This window comes from Carcharhinus amblyrhynchos, chromosome 6 (genome assembly GCF_965287045.1).
Source record: "Carcharhinus amblyrhynchos chromosome 6, sCarAmb.v2.hapA, whole genome shotgun sequence".
Lineage (NCBI taxonomy): Eukaryota > Metazoa > Chordata > Chondrichthyes > Carcharhiniformes > Carcharhinidae > Carcharhinus > Carcharhinus amblyrhynchos.
This window is the reverse complement of record NC_137329.1, coordinates 77,601,264-77,621,849: the sequence shown is the minus strand read 5'-3', so window position 1 is coordinate 77,621,849 and position 20,586 is coordinate 77,601,264. Positions and strand designations below refer to the sequence as shown.

General features: G+C 40.0%; 1 protein-coding gene and 1 non-coding gene across 7 annotated transcripts in view; both read left to right on the top strand.

Annotated features, from left to right (window-relative positions):
* The window catches only part of yaf2 (YY1 associated factor 2), a 186,306-nt gene that overhangs the window by 41,365 nt on the left and 124,355 nt on the right, over window positions 1-20,586 (top strand). The gene's annotated exons all lie outside the window — the stretch shown is intronic.
* On the top strand, window positions 19,763-19,961 carry LOC145344588 (U2 spliceosomal RNA). The gene has a single exon (XR_013886897.1). It is a non-coding gene; the product is annotated as a U2 spliceosomal RNA (small nuclear RNA).

The following is a 20,586-nucleotide window of genomic DNA, read 5'->3' as shown; positions in this document are numbered from 1 at the left end:
AGCATCGACCCCCGAAGAGCATCCCCAATTGGTGTTTTAACATTTTCTCGTTTTCCACATAATTACTTATTGGTACTAGGTTCAGGGCCCTTTATGCTGTGACAGCAGAAATTTTAATTATTTTTAAAGACAAATTCTAGCAATAAAAGTTCAAAGTCTGTTTAACTTTCCACTATGTATGTATTCTTTATAAACTGCTGCTGAGAAAATAGTTATAGAAGAAAGTGAGTGAGAAGGAAATACTTGGTGTTTTGTTGGGCCTATTAAGAGACATGGAAATCATGGCCTACCCCAGTCCTATGCTTAAATCCTGAAGAAAACCAAGAGCATGGATTTTTCCCTTGCCTAATGAAATAGTGGGAAAAACCGCAGTACAGCACAAGTTATATAGGACTGATGATGCGTTTGTGAATATTGTTAACGTTTGTAATATGTGTAGATATTCTGACAGTCTGGCTAGAATATTCATGATTGTTTTAAGATACTGTGCAAATAACAGAAGAATGTTAAATAAACTAAATTAAAAAATACTGGAACTACACAGGTCTGGCAACAGCTGTGCAGTGAAAAACAGAGTTGATGTTTCAAGTCAAGGACCTTTCTTTAGAACAGAAGAATGTTAATTTGTCTGCAGTCAGCTACATGTGAATTTGTGTTTCATCAGAAAAGATAAATCGCATACTGTTTTTGTATACCTAACTTAGTAGGCCTGGGGTTAATTTGCCTGCTCTTTTGATCAGAAGTGAAGTGCAGCAAAGTGAAATGTTGGGCATTGTGAACTCAAATGGGAACAGTTTCGCATATTCTCCTTCCCTCCAGAATAATGTGGACTCTCCCTTATTAGTAGGTAATGTTGTGTTGATTAACTTACGTAAGAGGTAGCTGGATGATATCTGGTTACAAATAGGACTGAAGGTCATAGGAGTAAGTACAAAAATAAAGGATCAAATCTTCTCGGGAAAAACTGTCCCAGGTCCTCTTGGGAGTATCCCTTGGCACTCAGTTAGTCACAGATGTGAGATAGATTTTGGTAAAACATAATGGAGAGATGGAATGAGGTGAAATGTTTGTAGTTTGTCCAGCTGTACTTTGAGAATCACCAAGCAATTTATAGATTGTTATTCCTGCAAACATAGGTTAGACCCAAAGAGATCTTTTTGAGCCATGTGAAGCACTATTTGTGTTTTTGTAGGTTTTTCAGTGGTTAAAGTAGCGAATGCAGTTGGAACTGACAAATTAAGAGTAGCAAGCACTCAGTAGTGAAACATAATGACTTGTTTAATTTTCTGTAAGTATATTAGTACCAGTAAGCTAACCACAGTTGATGATGGGTCTGGGTCTTAATGAAAATTCCATTTATCTAAATACTTTTGCTTAGTTCTTCACAATTTAAGGGAAATTATCCTCTCTTGAGTGGGTGTGATGTGGAGTCATCAAATTGAATGCATTCTATTAAAAATGTAAGGGTTGGGTGACCATTGTTCACTTAATTTTCTCTCTCTTTAACTCTAATTTTTTGGTCGAATAGAAGCAGTAGACTACAATTGGACTGACAAAACAGTTCAGTAATTACATTGGTCGTTTTTATTGTTTATCAACAATCTAATGTTCTACCACTTGTTTTATTCCTAGTGCATCCCATAGAATGTTGTTTTCAGCTGAGAGTTCTAAACACAATCTCATCCCAACCCAACAGAGTTATAATATCATTGCAGTGTAGGGAGAGCAAAAACTGCATTTAACTTATAAATGTATGTATAAAGAATGTAAAATAGTTGTTGTGCACTTGCCCATCATTTCAATTCATTTGGATTTTTTTCATGTCCTTATCCATCCAACAAGCAATAACATGAAAGAAAATTGCATTGATATAGTACCTTCCACTGTTGTAATGCAGGGGAAAGAAGCAGCCAGTTTCTGCGCAGCAAGGTCCAGCAAACAGCAATATTATTAATGACCAGATCGTTACTTTTGAGGAATAAATATTGGCCAAGATACCATGCAAACTCCCCCAATTTTTTAATGAATAATACATTCACCTGAGAAGGCCGTTAAACAGGCTAGTTTATCCTCTTATCTGGAACACCAAAACAGCTTTGCGTCATCTTCCTCCCCTGAACAGTTCAATGTGGAACTGTCTCTCATTACTAGTAGTTAGTATTGCGTAAGTAAGTCATAAACAGTAGCTAGGAGATGTACCATATGTAGTTGTCCCTAAGTATTGCATTGAAATCTCAGACTGGATTATGTGCTCAAGTCATATAAGACTTAAATGTTGCAGGACAATTCCCCTGTAGAATGCAATTGGTCAGTGTCTGATTGCATGTGTCTAATTGTTCTTTGTGCTGTTAGTCAAGCCTGGGTGTGTTACTGAGAAAAAGAAACTAAGCTGAAGAAGAATCTGGAAACAGGAGTGTGCAGGCAAAGCACTTGAATAAAGCTCCTGTTTAGACATACACCAGTGGCATCATTGCATATTTTTGAGGCATAAAATACAACAACTGGTGACAAAAATGGAGAAAGTTTCAATTATCAGCACTAGCATCTTCCCTTATTTCATCGGGGAATTCACCTGTGCTGTGAGGTCAATAAATTTTGAGGTTCAAGATCTACTTGCTCGCTACAAGGATGGATGTCCAGTTGTAGCAGCACCCACATGTAGGCAATACTCATACAATGTCCTGGAGCACAAGACCAGCAAGGATTCAAGTAGCTCACACAAGATATGTCAAAGTTTGATACGGCGGTAGAGTGCTCTTGCAAAATACTTCTGGCAAAGTTAAGTGTGATAATCAAACAATTTTCATTCCACCAGAGATGGCAGGACAGTGGTGAGCACATGAAACAATATGCAGCAGCATTATAGCAATTGGCATCTACATGTAAATTTAGCATTCTAACTATCAAACTTATTCATGACCAATTAATTTAAAAACTTTTCCACAAATTAAGCAGCATCTAGTCATGAAAGATGATAATTGAACCTCGGAAAAGTCACAACTAGTGACTAGTGCAAATTGAATCTCCCTTTGTTGATGTGAAGGGGTCACTCAGAAATGCACTTTCAGATTCAGGGTTGCGGGCGCAGCTTGCCCAGTCAACTCACCTGCATGGATTATGCACAAAGGCTCATCAACATATGCTCCATCATGGTCAAATACCTTCAAACATGTTCCTAAATTGTGGAGATACCCATTGGTTTCAACACCATGCACTTCCAACACCATTTAACGTGAAAGAGTTTGCATAATTCCTCGATGGTACACTTGTTTCTAAGTATTGTTACTGTGCAAAGATGCACTATGCAAATGGCCAATCGCATAGCAAAAGGTGCTTGACTATTAAAGACATAGATAGGACCCTGTCTGTCTTTGCACGTTTAAAACCACATGCAGAAATGTGAGTTACAACTGATGTGTTTGGATATGTAATAGAAGTTGCACTCTTACAATACATTGAAGGAATCGAATGACCAGTTGCTTATGCAGAATGCCTATCATTGGAAATTGAATGCAAATACTCCACTAAAGAGTAGGAAGCATTAGCTTGCATCTGTGCTTGTAAACATTGGCACACGTATCTCAAGGGTAAGAAAATCCATGCTCTGCACCAATCTCCAAGTGCTGACTCCATTATTGGTCGCATCAGGACCTGGTCCTTGATCTCCACACATCAAAAAAATGATCAGGTTGTCTCCCCCAGTTCAACTTTAAAGTTTGAGTATTTCATTGGTTCATGCAGCAGAGTAGTTGACATGCTTAGCTGTCCTACAATTGCAGATGGCATAAATGATAGGAAAATATCTTACAATGCTTAAGACTGTGATTGCAGTGATTTAATACGACTGTAAGACTTGTAATGCAAGAGGAGTTGAAGATACAACCAACAGACAGTGTACTGCAGGGAGTAAGCCAACCATAAAACCAAGTAGCCTCTCAAAATATAGGAAGAATGGAACCTACACTAATGAGTACACAAACTTGCGTGGTTTGAAAACAGCTGTAACACGTGCATAACCTCGAGCAGTGATCCAGAAAGCCTTACAGCAATGAGCATTACGTCTTGACCATAAAGGACATCCACATGTTGTTAGATGAATACTAATCCTGTGGAGCAGCCTGGTGACCAGCAATAGAGTACTCCATAGAAGAGCACATCAGAAACTGCATAGCTTATGTACTCCGTGAAAAATCAGTTAAAATTGTGTCCCAGACCTCTGAACTTGTGGCCAACTGAACCATGATGACGACTCCAAGTCATACTTTGGAGAAGTGCAGGCAGCCCCAAGGGCTTTTAGCTTGATCGTGATCTAAATAGCAAATGGCCAGAAATTGCTACAACTAATTCTGTTACCAATCTTTTGGTCATTGACGTTCTAGTCAAGTTGTTTACAAAATGGACTGCAATTCATGGAGTTCCTAAAAACTACAGAATTCACCACCATCCACAATACGATCAGTAATCCAATAGTGACATTTAATGATTCAGCAGGGTAATAAAGGACACCTTGCAAGCTAGAATGTTGGAGGAGAAACAGTTTGAAAATCCATCTGTGTCCTTCTTCACACATATCAATCCTGCACTCTGACTAGAAATATACCAGCTGAATTTATGACTGGTTGTAGCTTTCGTATGTCGCTGACCTTCCTTAACCTGTCACTGTGAAATCATGCCAGAGCGAAAAGCAAAAGAAATCACAAAGTTACAAAACTAATGAGTATTTTGACAAGTAAATGCACACAAGGAGATCACAATTTGAAACTGGAGATTTGATTTGCTGGATGGCACAGTGGCATGGTTAACACTACTGCCCCACAGCCCCAGGGACCCAGGTTCGATTCCATCCTTGGTCACGGTCCATGTGGAGTTTGCACTTTTTCCCTATGTCTGCATGAGTTTACCCCGGGTGCCCCAGTTTCCTTTCACAGTCCAAAGATGTTAGTTTGATTGGCCATGCTAAAGTTGACCCTAGTGTCAGGGCAATTAACGAGGTAAGTGTGTGAGGTTACTGGAGTAGAGCCTGGTAGGATTGTGGTCGATACAGATAGCCAAATTGTCACCACACGCTCACAACATTGCTATCAAGACCAAATTAGATCAAGCATTTGGAGAAACCTTGGTGAGTTGCTGTAGTGCATCTTTCAGATGGTACACACTACAGCAGTGGTTCACCATTAGTGGAGGAAGTGGACATTTAATTGAATAGGGTGCCATGCAACAATGTGGTTGCATTGTTGAACTTCAATATTGCTGGAGTTGCACTCATCAAGCAAGTGGAAGGCATTCGAGCACAATTCTCACTTGTGCCTTTTATGATGGGCTTTGAGGAGTCATGAAGAGAAATACTCATCACATAATTCCCAGCTTCTGATTTACTCTCGTAGCTACAGTTTTTACATGGCTGGCACTGTTAAGTGACCCCCAGGATGCTGGTGCTGTGCCGGTTCAATGATGGTAGTGCTGTTGAATGTCAAAAAATTAAATAGCCTCTTTCTCTTCAACACTGATTTTTTTTTTATGCCCCCATAATTTTTCTTCCTGTTTAATCGCAGCAGTGACCCAAGAGATCAATGTTTAACTTGTGGATTATCCAGGATGGTTTGTGATCCAACTCTGGGATAGGACTTGAGCCCAAACCTCTTGGCTGAGACATGAATCTGAGGGACAGTAACTCTCTTGGAATCTGAACATTGGGACTGCAAACCGTCATATTTGTGTCAAGCCCTGTTCTTACTGACTTCACTGTTGCCAGTGCTACATGGGCTGCCATGAGCCATCAATACAGAGGTATTTTGAGCATCTTTTGTTAGTCTCTGATCCAGTTCTATGCTACATGCTATGCTTATTCATTGAAACATTACTTAGGAACTAGGAAGATGCTCTGAGATTCTCACACATTTTGACAGCTTTTGGCCCCTTGCCCTTCAACAGTCATGACTCTGCTGTGTGCCCCTCAGTGAATCATCAAGTTGAACATTCCGTTGTGTTAACCTGGGTATTGGCAATAGAAAGGAAATTGTGTTCTTAGCCAATGTTCAAAAATGTACACCTCCAGCAGAGCTCAAATTGGGGGTGCTTCAGCATTCCCTGCTGACATCTGTTAGTTCAGCAAAGAATGGAAATCAATCCCATTCAGTTATATACATCTGTCTAGCTTAGCTGTTCACTGCTTTAACCAGGTAAGCCATCAGAAAACTTGCTTTTTTTTAATTCTCAAATCTCTCTTTGAATGTTCCAGACACAAGAAGCCTTCGTTACTTCAGTAAGTTGCAGATTGCACTCCTGGGACTTGCTGTGCTCTGCATGTCGATGACCTGCACGCTTCTGTATTCCACTTGCTATTTTCATGCCCCTCGTTTCCCTTGTGTGTACACTCTTTATATTTTTGGGGAAAAAATTATATTTAAGAAATTGATGAATTAATCCATCCTCCTAACCCCAGCTGGTCCCACTTTCCTCTGGGTAAGAACGCGTGAAAAATGTGATAGTTAGCCTGTCGCATCTGTCAGTATACCATGTACAGCCTGGGAAACTGGGTCAGACTCCAGGTGGGTGGGGATGTGCATTTGCAGTCTGTTCACATTCAAAATGGCAGCTTTGAATTATTTAAAAAGAAAGACCGATTGTGGAATTATAGTGCTAGCAAACCCTGCCTCAGATAAAGCCAAATCAAGATATACAACTCTAACTGAACGTAAGTAGAATCTTGCAGTTTCAAATGAAAACAGTCGTACAGTGATCCTACAAATATAACGGGTAATGAGTTAGTTTTCTGGTGGTGGGCAGTAGTTCCTATTAGAATACAGAATTGTTCATGCACAGCTTTTGCATTTTCCCTTTGAGGGAACTGAAGCACTAACTGCTGATGACACCCTTTTAATTTGATTGCAGCCTGGCTGAAAGTGTGGAGCAAGGATGTGTGGGGGTTGTGGAATGAAGCCAGTGTCTGCTGTTAATTGGATTCTGTGACCAAATGCGTTCTGGTTCATCACATGGTTGTGGAATTGTCACAGTAAATTGAGGGCTCTGGGAACGCAGCACCATAGATCCACCCAGGGGTGCTCCACATAACCAATCTGCCCTGATTTTTGGTCAACACAATATACAAATTAGGGACAGGAATAAGTCAGTCAGGCCCTCAAACCTGCTCCACCATCCATTAAAATCATGGCTGATCTGATTTGTGCCTCAATTCCAATTTGCTGTCTGGCCCCAATTTTGATTTGATTTACTATTGTCATATGTATTGATATACAGTGAAAAGTATTGTTTCTTGAGTGCTATATAAACAAAGCATATTGTTCTTGGGGAAGAAGTAAAGGAGAAAGCAGAATGTAGTGTTGCAGTCATAGCTGGCATGTAGAGGACGATCTCCACATCTCCGCGTCAGTTGAGAAATCCCTTGTTTTTTGACTGGTTCCTAGTTCTAGTCTCTCCCACAAGGGGACACGTTCTTTCAACATTCACCCCGTCAAGTCCCCCCAGGATTCAATTCAGCAAGATGGTATTCATGCTCCTGCTCCCTTCTAGTATGGCCAGGACTGATTTGGTGCAGTCAAGACACTGAATTTACATCAGTGAGTCCAAGATAGCGCAGTACAGGCTCTTTCCCATAGCCTCAGCTTCCCATTTTTTTATAAACATTTTCTTTCTGTATCTGCATTGCTCAGAGAAAGTGAGAGGATATGGGGATGTATAAAAGAGCAAATAAGGAGAAGAAAATTAAGGGTGTTTGGAATATTGAACAAAGAATCAGTAAGGAAAAGAAAATAGATATAGCTTCTCCAAGATGGTTATCCAAAGCTAGAATTTCTTTCCTATTAGTCAAAGAATGCCTTTGTTAAAACCAACTTTTCCCTAAATCTGGTGTCCATAAGCTGACCTGCCCTGCTTTGTATGATGGAAAAATGGCTTAGAGGAACAAAGGAACTAATATAAACGGTTCTAAGTTAGGAACCAAACAAAGGAATAATAGACCCATGAGTGAAGGATAGGGAGAGTACAAAATCATTCAAGCAGTGAAATAAGTCCCTTAACGCTCTACAAATGCTGTGTACACATTCCCTGTATTTATAAATTATTCCCTGTTATTTATTTTTCAGTGTGCAAACTACTCCAGGGGGCCGGGAAATTCTTCCTCCACCTCAGGGGAGAATGGTAGCCTTTTTTGTTCCACTAGCCTTAGAGGTCATTTGCCACAGACAATCGGTTTCATTATTGCTCACTCAAAGCTCAATAGCAAGCGGCAAGAAAAACGGTTTTGTATCATATGGTTCTATCTATTTTTGTTTCTTGTCTGATTTTTTTTTTGCAAAGGCAGTGGCTCGCCTGAGGATGCAATAAAAAATTGATTACGTTTTCTGTCAACAGTGTGGTCGAGTGCTGCAGATGTGACCCTGTTAGTAACCCATGCAGAAAGATGCTACTTTAGATATACAGTAAATGCAGCCTTTTTATTCTGTGATTTGCTAGCAATCTTTACCTCAGTAAGGTAATGCCATTTGAAGCTTTGTGAGTCACAAATTACTTCTTGCAATAAATCGCCGCTGATTTTCTACAATTAGTAACTGTGCTAGAAAGAAGAATGTAACACTGTTGCCTGGAGCTGGGGCTATGTTGGGTTCACCTGGAATGACTGATCACTATTAGTGGGCAACCCCAGGTTTTGCTGGCAATGTTACTGTTTGGTGGAATGGTGGCTAAGATCATGGCGTGCAAACTCAAATGGAATGTAAGTGATCAAATGCCTGTGTGTAGTTGATATCTTTCTATTTGACTGAAATGACCTGATGCAGAATTACAAGGAGATGTAGTGGCTGGCTGTGTGTTATTTAGTCTGTATCTATGTTAAAATGCCAGGATTTTTCATTTTCTGGTTGCTTTCCAGTCATCTGAGCTGGGAAGTGCAGACAGGAATAGGAGCAGATCATTCAGCCCCTTGAGCCTGTACTCCATCATTAGTTAAATCTTTCCTAATCTATACCCCAACTCAATTTACTCACTTATGATCTATATCTCTTGATATCCTTACTGAACAAAAATCCATTGTTCTTTTGGGCGGTGCTCCAGATTTTTGATAGCTTATGTATGAAGCGGTGGTTCCTGATTTCAATCCTACATGGCCTAGTTCTAATTTTAAGTTTATGGCCTCTCATACCTGAGTGTTCCGAGCTATCAGAGGAAATAGTTTTCTGTATCGACAAAATTGAATAGTTTAATCATTCTAAATCCTTAACCTTAGTCTTTAGGGAATACAAGCTAGGTTTATGCAACCTGTCCTTATTATTTAACTCTTTAATCCTAGGTGTCTGTCATTCTGGTGAATCTGCTCTGCACTCTTCCAAGGTCGCAATATCTTTCCCGAGATTGGATATGATGTTTTCATACTTTATTCAGTTGGACTAGAAAACAATTGCCAGTACAAGTATTAACCATCTAAACATTGGTTACATACGGAGAAGCATGTTTGAACAGTGCAGAGTGGTAAGCGCTGAATGGTGCAAAGAAACACTGAATTTGAGCATTGCACCTCATTAAAGTGTATTGCTTTAGGTTGAGAACCCCCACTGCATTTGCCACCCTTCTCCTCCTATCTCCCCTCAAATCCCACCCTCCCCGGTAGGAGATTAGTAGGCTGGTCTATTGCCACCATTTAGGATTCCATACATGAATAAACTTTCATGTACCAGAACCCAAAAGTTTAACCTGATTTTTGCTAAATTCACATCCCAATGAGAAAATACTAGATTTCCGATTTTGGCACTTTTAGTGGATAACTTTCTGTTGCAGGAATGTAAATTAGATGTTGGAAATAATAATGTCCAGAATTCAAAACTGGCTCCTTTGCTAATACTTGGGCATTTTGGATTTAGATATTGTTGTGTGAATTTTTGTTTGCTGCTGTAATTGGGATGATGTACAACTGAACTGAGTTGAGGCCAGTGTTCCAGTTGGCCACATAACTATGGAAGTAGAGAGGATTTCAAGCTAAATACTGGGAGCATGGGATCACATTTGAGAAAATGTAGTAATTGAAGTAAAGACCAGAGAGAAATGTACTAATATGGGAAATGATAAACAAACCACGACAACAAAGGATAAAATATACAAATCTAAGAGTAAATCTGAAGATAAGGTGAGAGATTACAAAAGTAATAATAGGGCAAAGCTAAAGAATCTATATCTGAATGCACATTGCATTTAAAACAATACAGATGAACTGATAGCACGTACAGAAATAAATACGATCAGATAACCATCACGGATGTCGCTACAGGATGATATAGATTGGAACCTCAATATTGAAGGGTACAAGACCTTTAAGAAGGATTAGGGGCACGTGTGGCTCTGATAATGAACGATGGCACTAGCTAGCAAAATAGAAAGGGATGACCCAAGTTCAAGAAATCAGGATGCAGAAGTGGTTTGGGTGGAGGCAAGAGATGATCAAGGCAAGCAGTCACTTGTGGGAGTGCTGTACAGGTCCCCTAATGGTACTCTCACAGTAGGACAGAATGTATAGGAAGACATAATGGGAGTTTATCAGAAAGATATGGTGGAGGGGATCACATGATGTATGCGTGTGAGTAGTTGTATTTCTGCCAGCTCTGGTGCTAGTTTTTTGATCCTTTTTTTTATCCTGATGCATAGCTCGGTTGTTTTATCCTGGAGTGTACTCTTTCTACTATTTCATTGTCATCAACACTCCCTTAAAAATGTTACAATGCCGTGAAGTATCAATAAAATAATAAGGATCGGTTAGAGACAGCTGGGCTAGAGCTGGACCCTCCATATGATGACTTGGTTGGCCTGGTGCTCTTGAGGGCATTCCAGGAGATGACTGCAAATATTAACAAAGTTCTGGATGACACACTCAGTGTTTTGACACAGATCATTAATGTTCACTCAGATGAGCTGCAGAATATCTACAAGAGGCTCAGTGAAGTGGAAGATAAAAGCCTTAATGTTGAAAGTGCTGCTGTTTCAGTCGAGACACGACTGCAATCCTTAGAGACTCGGCTGCATGGCACTGTCAGATATTCTGATGAATCTGGAAAATGTGGCCTGAGAAAAAATATCGGTATAATCTGTTGTCCAGAGGAATCTGAAGCCAGGTTCCCGGTTAAATCTTTCAAAGGCTGACTGCCAAGTTTTTTTTACCCTTGACACAACAGCAGGGCGAATCAAACTTGAAGGGACGCATTGTATCCTATCCTGGAGGCTCAAGGACAACCTAGATTCACGGCCTATTATCAAATGTTTCCATAGCTTCAGGGACTGCCAAGCGTGGTGGGGCTTGGCTCTATGATGATGCAAAAGCCTTGTTCTTATAGGACAACTCAGCAGCAGTGCTGCAAAAGCCAAAGACTTCAATTTGGTCAGAAAACATTTGAAGGCTTTTGGAATTCAACATGAGTTGCATTATCCTGCTGTCCTGAGGGTTACCCTTGAAGGATCTATTAGGACATTCAAGAATCCTGCTAAGGCTTCGGCTCTTTTAGAATCCGTGAAAGACAATGATTTGGAGTCGTGATCCTTAGTTCCTCATTAATCCTGAACGGTACACCCTATTATTATTGCGTTGTGGAGATCTTGTACTGTACTTTTTCATATTGAAGTAGATTTTGCCAACTATCTTGTTTAGAATCATATTCTGCAGTTTGTTATTAATTCTTGAATGTATCCCCTGTAATTGCATCTCTTAATTGATCTTGTGATTTATCACATTGATAGGGTCCATTCTATGAGTGAGCATGTAGCAAATCTTTACTTGAAATCCTGTTATCCTGATGTCCTGATGACTCCAAGGACAGTCATTCATCCTCATCCCCTGTAATTTCAGTTCTTAATTGATCCTGTTACGTGAGTTAGCACATTAAAGGGAAATCCTGTGAGATCCTGAGGTGAACTTCGTCAGCCATTCTGTTGGGTGTCATATTTTGCACTACTTTGTCAACAACTATTATTCATTGAGTTTATTCCCTATCATTCCATCTCTTAATTGATTCTGTTACACAATTTATCACATTGATGGGGCAGTCCTATGAGTGACTATGCTAATTAATCTTCGCTAGTTATCCTGATGATGTCCTGATGAGCCTAAAGACAGGCACCCGTTCATCCTCACCTCATGTAATTTCACCCTTTAATCGATCCTGTTACATGATTTATCTCATTGATAGGGTAGATCCTGTGAGTGAGCATGATAGTGAACTTTTGTCTGTTATCCTGAGGTATCCAGGAGCTCTCATTTATACTTAATGGAAGGCATCCTACAATGTACTTCTTGTTCTTAAGGAGTCTGTTTTAGAGCTGTATGATTTTTATCCATTTTCTTGTCTTATAATCCTGGTGTATATAACAGTGGAGTTTTTCACCAGGTATCCTTTATTTCAAATATAACTAAAAATGAGTAGTGCCACTGCAGGGAGGTGAGCACGTGGATTAATATGGGTAAGGTCCTACGAGTCATCAGAGTGGGTGAGAAACCCCACTGGAATTTATGGGCCTGAGTATTTTTTTTGTATTTCTGTTAATTTGGGGTTATAGAATCTTTGCTTAAATCCTGTTATAATGCAGACTGACCATATATCCTAGGAAGAGATATTGTAGTGTGTCGTTGGCATCTCCAGTATGGCTGGGGATGGGGAAGCTTCCTTTAGTGCACACCCAAGTCTCTGATCTTCAGGTAAGCATTCTCAAGGTGGCCTTCATGACTCATGACAATGCAGAATCGCTGATAGCCAAGTTCTGCACTCATGAGGATGGCCTCAACCGGGATCTTGGGTTCACGTCACATTATCTGTAACCCCCATGACTTGCCTGGGCTTGCAAAATCTCACTAATAGCCGTGGCTGATGACTATACACACCTTTTTAACCTGTGCTTAACCGTTCCTACACTTACGTTGTCTGTACCTGTAAAGACTTGATTACCTCTAAAGACTCGCATTTCAACCATTACCTTGTAAATTGAGTTTGTGTCTATATATGCCTTGTTTGAGAACACAACTCCCACTCACCTGATGAAGGGGCAGTGCTCCAAACGTTTTTGCTACCAAATAAACCTGTTGGACTTTAACCTGGTATTGTGAGATTTCTTACGGTATTTGCAACAACACATCCCTGTTCCTGTATGCAAAACCTATCACAATATAGGCTAACATGCCACTTGCCACCTTCACTGCCTGCTGCACCGGTATGCTTACCTTCTGTGACTGGTGTACAATGACACCCAGGCACACACTCCCCTTTCCCAATTTACAGCCATTCAAGTAGTAATTCACCTCCTTGTTTTTGCTTCCAAAGTGAATAACTTCACAATGCCTTAATTAAGATAAGAATGTATTGTCTAGGCTACTTTATTCTCTGCAAATGTCAGCTGTCCTGTTCTTTGTTCAGGTCGTTGAAGAATTTATGGGTTGTTTAATTCTTTTGTTTGGGTTAAGAAGAAACATTGTTTAAAATTGGCTAAGTTGCAGTTGTCTGGTTCTAAGAGAGGGCAAAGGATGCCAAATATTAAGATGTATCAGTTAGCTTCCCATTTTAGATTTATATGTGAATGCATTAGGAGAGACCCCTCCTCCATACGGTTTAATGCTGAAGATGATCAGTCTTTGCATTCCTTGCAATTTGATAATGCTATCGTTTTTAATGCTCTAAAGGCTTAGGGGATGGTCCATGAGTTGGATGGAGATCTAATTTAACTTCCACTCTTTTTCCAATTCAGGGTAATCTGATTTCCTGCCAGGTCTTATGGACCATGGTTTCGATATCTGGGGGGATAGAGGTCTTCGTAGACTAGGGGACACGTTTGATGACACTACCCTCTTATCTTTTGAGCAGCTGTGTCAATAGTTGATATTCCAAAATGCTGTTTTTTTAAGATACCAGCACCTTAATAAGACAACTGTCGTTTCTGATGTTATGTTTTCCCCACTGGGAAAACATCCTGCTATCTGTGGAGCTCAGGCATTTAGTTAGTAAATTTTACGACACCCTATGCTGTAGATTCTGTGATAATATATTGGGCAACTGCGGTCTTGGGAGAGAGACCTCACAGTGAATATTGATGAGAAAACCTGGGGTGATATTTGTGCTAATATAGTAGAACAAAAGAAACTCAGTTTAAGATATTGAACCATCTGCATATTACTCCATGCTTGCAGCACAGGTTTGACCCCACCGTATCCTCATTATGCCATGAGTGCAAGGTGGACATGGGGAATTACTTGCAATTTTTTTGCTCCTGTGTTAAGATTAAAGCCTGGTGGTTTAATTTTCTTAATAAGCTTGAGAGAATCTTTGAAACAGCCTTAGAGTTCAACCTTATGTACCTGATACTTGGTCTCCCAGACAAAAGGAATCAGTAATGCGAATGAGAAAAGGCTGTACAATATCTTAAAGTTTGCAGAACGGAAAAATATCCTTTGCTCATGGACCAGTGATAAGCCCCCTTCAATTAGGAATTGACACAAAATGATTCTGGAATGAATACCAATGGAACTTTGACTTGTTTGCTTTGAGTTAAATTGGATGCATTCCGTAAAGTTTCGGTCCTTTCTTTTAAGGCCCTGTTCTCCACGTTGTCTGGTTTACTTCTGCGAGGTTTCTCATAAGTTCTCTGGTTCTGCTACTGTTATCCTGTGAGCTTGGTTGTGCAATTCTGAGCCAGTTGTAGTTGTTTCCTGATATCCCTCCATTCTTTGATACATCTTTTTATTATTTGTGTAGTGCAGGTGGTGCAAGGGATGCTGAATAATCCAATTGTTTTGGTCATTTTTTTTTTCCCCCCTGTCTCTTTCTATATGTATTTGTTTGAAAATGATCTTGATGTACAGTGCCAGTCTTTGAGAGTTTATTGCGTTATTTGTATAAAATGAAAAAACTTTCAATAGAAATGTATTTTTAAAAAAGAAAGGTATGGTGATAAATATGGGTGATTAATCTGTGTACAGACTGGTAAATTTGGATGGGCATAGGTAGATAAGGAGTTCATAGAATGTTTTCAGGATAGTCTTTTTTTTGTTTTTATTCCAATTCAATCAAATCAAGTCCAATTCAGGGTCTCAACAAGTAGAGACATTCCCAATCCAAGCTAAGACAGGGCTCTCACCTCCTGTCTTGGGCTTGATCTACATGATCCAAGCTGATTGGAGTAGGCATAGCTCCTCCTCCAAGGCTTGATCTCATTAGCATCTTAGCCAAAAGGCCGAGATGCCGCTTTTAAAAATTGCTTCAAATGAAGCTAAAATGTAACCTAATGACTTCAACCAAGCACAGCATGTCTTAGAATCTTCAACTTAGAATCCCTACAGTACAGAAAGAGGCCATTCGGCCCATCAAGTCTGCATTGACCACAATCCCACCCAGGCCCTACCCCCATATCCCTGTAGATTTTACCCACTAATCCCTCTAACCTATGCATCTAAGGGCAATTTCGGCATGGCCAATCAATCTAACCCGCACATCTTTGGACTGTGGGAGGAAACCGGAGCACCCGGAGGACAAACACACAGACACGAGAAGAATGTCTGTCTGTGTGGAATTTGCACAGAGACCCAAGCCAGGAATCAAACCCAGGGCCCTGGAGCCGTGAAGCAGCAGTTGCGAACTACCATGCTGCCCCGTGACCCCACCATATCCTCATTATGCCATGGACCATGATAAGTGATGTCAACACTACACTTGAGCTTAGTCAAAAGGCCGAGAAGCAATAGTCTCTTAAAATGTTCTGGAGCCAACCAGAGAGCAGGCTAAACAGAGATGAACTATAAGTAACACAATAGCAAGAACAATGAGAGGATTTAAGGACCAGTCTTCCATTGGCCAGGAATTGAACCCAGGCCCCCACTTGACCGGTGAGAATTCTACCTCTGAACCACCAAAGCTGCTCTTAAAACAATCAGGACTGCACAAGTAATACTAGACCTAGTATTCTGCAATGAGATAGAATTAATTAATGACCTCATAGCGAAGGCGCCCTAAGGTAGCGGCAAACATTCAGTTTGAGGGAGAGAAGAGTGAGTCTATGATTATTTTAAACTTAAATAATGGTAATTATGAAGGCAAAATGTCAGTGCTAGCTAAAGTGAACTGGTAAATTAGGTTCAGGGATATGTCAATTGAGGTACTGTCGCAGACATTTAAAAAGATGTTTCAGAATACACAGAATAGATATATTCCAGCAAAAGAAAAACTTCAATGGGAGGGACTCACCATTTGTGGTTAACTAAAAAAGCTACAGATAGTACTATACTTAAAGAAAAAGCAATTGGGGTGGCAAGCCAAAAGATTGGACAGAATATTTAAAAAAAAAACAAAAAACAATAACTAAAAGGTTAATAGGGAGAGAAAAATTAGAGTTCACGAGAAAGCTAGCTAGAAATTTTAAAACAATTTATTAGCATTTCTATCTATTCTAAAAAGGAAGGAGAGTGAGTCTAGGGAATTAATAAGCGAAAATATAGAGGTGACAGATGAATTGAAGAACTATTTTGCATTAGTTTTCATTATAGAGGAATTCAGTAATGTCCCAGAAAAAGCTGTAAATCAGGAAATGGAAGGGAGGGAGGTGTTGCAACGGGACACCAAGATAGATTCAAGGAGTCAAGCAGAATCAGTATGATTTTGCCGGAGTGAACTTAGGTTTAACCAATTTGTTGAAGTTCTGTGCATAAAGAGGAGCTGGTGGATGTACTATACTATGATTTCCAGGAGGAATTTAATAAAGTGCCATTTCAAAGGTTATTATGGAAAATAAAAGCTCATGGTGCAGCAGGTAATATATTGGTATGGGCAGAAGATTGGCTAGCTAACAGGAAAAAGTAGGCATAAATGGTTCATTTTCTGGTTGGTGAGATGCCACATGGAGCAGTGTTGGGAACACAACATTTTACAATTTACAGAAATAGCTTTATTGATAGGACCAATGATGGATGTTAAATTTGCTAATGGTGCAAAGAAGTAGGAAAGTAAGTTGTGAAGATTGTATAAGGAAGCTTCAAAGGGATTGAAATAGGTTAACTGAGTGGACAATGATCTGGCAAGTGGAGTGTAATGTGGGGAAATGCGCAGTTTTTTATGGCAGGAAGAATCATAAAGAAGCATGTTATCTGAATGGTGAGAGATCACAGAGCTCTGAGATGTGCACGGACCTGTGTGTCATCTTGTTAGTATTCAGGTACAGCAAGTAATTGGAAAAGCTAACAGAAAATTATCATTTATTGCAAGAGGAATTGAATACGAAAGTAGCAAGATTATTTTTCAATTACACAAGGCATAGGTGAGACTACATCTGGATACTGTGTGCGGTATTGGTCTCCTTATTTCAGGAAGGATGCGACTTAATACCTAGAAAGGGAGGATTGCCTTATAAGGAAAGGTGAAACAAAAAGCCTGTATCTGCTGGAGTTTAGTAAAGTAAAATTGAAACATACAAGAACCTGAGGTGCCTTGATAAGTTGACAATGGAAAGGATGTTTCCTCTTGTGTGAGAATAAACTAGGGGGGTTACTGTTTAAAAATAAAGTGTTGTTTGTTTAAAGCAAGACGAGGAGAAATTTGTTCTAAGGGCGATGAGCTTTTGGAATTCTCCTCAAAAAGCTGTAGAAGCAGATTCTCTGCATTTTTTTTCAGTCAGAGCTAGATATATTCTTGATAAGCAAGGAGGTGAAAGGTTATTGGGAATAGGTGGAAATATAGAGTTGAAGTTACAATCAGAACAGCCTCGGTCCTATCGAATGGGAGATCAAGTTCAAGGGGCTGAGTGGCCTACTCCTGCTCCCTATTCGTATGTTTCTATGGAGAGTACTGTGTCTACAGATAAAGTTATAGAGCACAAACACCAAAGAAAGGGAGGGAAGATTTGACAGCATGGTGCTCCCTCACTGTGCCAGGGACCCAGGTTCAATTCCGCCTTAGGTGATAGTCAGTGTAGTTTGCACGTTCTCCCTGTGTCTGCGAGAGTTTTCTCCGGGTGCTCCAGTTTCCTCCCACAGTCCAAAGATGTGCTGGTTAGCATGATTAGTCATGCTGCATTGCCCCTTAGTATCAGGGAGATTAGCAGGGTAAATACACGCGGTTAGTAGGAATTGGCTTGTTTGGGATTGTTGCTGATGCAGGCTCTTTCTGCGCTGTAGGGATTCTATGATACCCAAAAACATAGTTTTGAATTTTTCAAAGGAAATAAAAGGTTGGGGGCAGAGGCATTTGGGCAAGAAGTTCCAATGATCAGAATGCAACTAAGAACTATCAACTGTCAACTGTGGGACAGAAAGTTGAAACCACAGGAGTTCATATTCATATCTATGCATGTTCGTATGTAAATCATACATTTGTATGAATGCTAACAGCCTCTCTACTTATGTTTTGATTTTTGGGGATCTCACTGCTCTCCAAATCAAAAGCTACAATTTTATTTGAGGTTGGTGGGTGGAAAAAGGGATATTTACCGTCCAGTAATAATTATCTCTTGGGCAAGACACTGATCAAGATTTAGGCTTTGATATCAATGCTGAGTCCTGGAACTCCTAAACTGTGGGACTTCTTTTGCCACAAATTGCAAGGGTTCAAGAAGAAGGCTCACCAGCACGTTCTTGACGATAATGAGTGTGGGCAATAAATGTCAACTGTGTTAGTGGTGCACACATTCCAAGAATTAGTTTCAAAAAATAAGCTGATGTGCAATGATGTAAAAGTAATCTCATAAAATGAAATCAAAATTTTGTTGGCTGCTGTGCAAAGACTCAAAATTTGATTGAAAAATCTCCTCCGTTGAGTTTTTCTTAGCCTGGCTCTGCAGCAAAAAGGTATGAATCTAGGAAGTTTGGGTAGAACAGATGATTTACTTTTTGTGATTATACGTTGGAATAGATCTGAGAATTGGGAATATCTCTGCAATTCAATGATTCAGTGTATGCTCTGCATCCTTGATGAGTTGTGCTTCGGGTACTATTTTTTTTCCAACCTGATGAGATCCTTCGTTAAGTATTTTTTGGCAGTGTACTGGTATTATTTAGGTAAGAAACAAACACACAGCAAAAATAGATTTTATTTGATAACATCTCCCAGAAGAGTAAATGATAAGAATGAAATAAATGTTTGGTATTAAATCAAATTTGTTTGAACACACCATAATACATATCTTTCATTCCCCATTAATAATCTCTGTCAAACTCTGTCACATGTCTGTATTCTAACTTGCACTGTACTGTTCATGCATTAGCCCTGTGCTTGCTGACCTATAATGGCGCTTTGATTCTAAAAGTTACCATCATATCCAGATCCTTCCATGGGTTTGTCTTTTTTCCATCTCGAAGTTCCTCCAGGCCGGCAACCCTCAAAACTTTGCTTTCCTTCTCCAGCATTAGCCATTTGCACATCATTGATTTTCTTTGCATTATTATTGGTGGCTATGCCTTTTGCATCTAGCCCCCAATCTCTGAAATCCCCTTTTCAAAATTCTTTCCTCTTTAAGATGCTTCTTAAACCCTACTTTGACAAGATGTTAGTCACCTATCCTCCAATCAATATTGAGTTTTGACTGAAGCTCTACTGAGAAATATTTTGAGATGATTTGCTATCTTTAAGCTGGTTTATAAATACAAATTATTGTTGTTATGAATTCTAAGAAGCTGGGCCATTTCTAAGGGCAAGGTGCCATTTGAAGTGGGCAACAATGTGTCAGGTTAAGTGCCACTACCAGGAAAAGTAGCTTGGTTGTCTTCAAATTGCTTTTAAGGACTTAGAACACTTTGAGCGTTATCGCTTCTTGGCCTATTGGCTAAGATCAAGTGTAATATTGACATGCTGTACTTGGTTGAAGTCATTAGGTTGCATTTTAGCTTCATTTGAAACAATTTTTAAAAGCGGCATCTCGGCCTTTTGGCTAAGATGCAAATGAGATCAAGCCTTGGAGGAGGAGCTATGCCTACTCCAATCAGCTTGGATCATGTAGATCAAGCCCAAGACAGGAGGTGAGAGCCCTGTCTTGTCAGCTTGGATTGGAAATGTCTCAACTTGTTGAGACTCTGAATTGGACTTGATTGAATTGGATTTTAAAAAAAACTTTGCGCATTATGCCTCATTTTTACCACCAAGCAAAGCTGCTCAGTTTTGATATGTCACTGGCTGCGCTAACTACAGTTCAATAATACATTTTCAGTTGGAGAGTTCTGCTTAATACAGCAAGGAAGACAAACCTCATCTTCCTCTAATGTTTTGGATTCAAACTTCTTAAATTCTTACTCTTATTACTGTGGTTTCTGGTGCACAATAGAGTGCCATTAAACTGAATTAGTTGGCATAGTAAGGATCAGACAGAGGCGGATTTACACTTTGTAGGAGCCCGCACTCACTTTCATTTCTGCCCCTCCTCCATTACATCGTGCCCCCTCCTGACCTGCCCATCCTGCAAGGTGTGTATTAACTATAAATCTATGACTCTGGATTTCAAACACTCACTCTACTTTTCTCCTGCCCATTCCAACCTCTCAAACTCTCCCTCCCTGCAACCCTGGCTAACCCCCCTCATACACTGTCCACCTCTGGTCCACCAGATCCTCCCCCACCCCTCGCACTCTCCAAC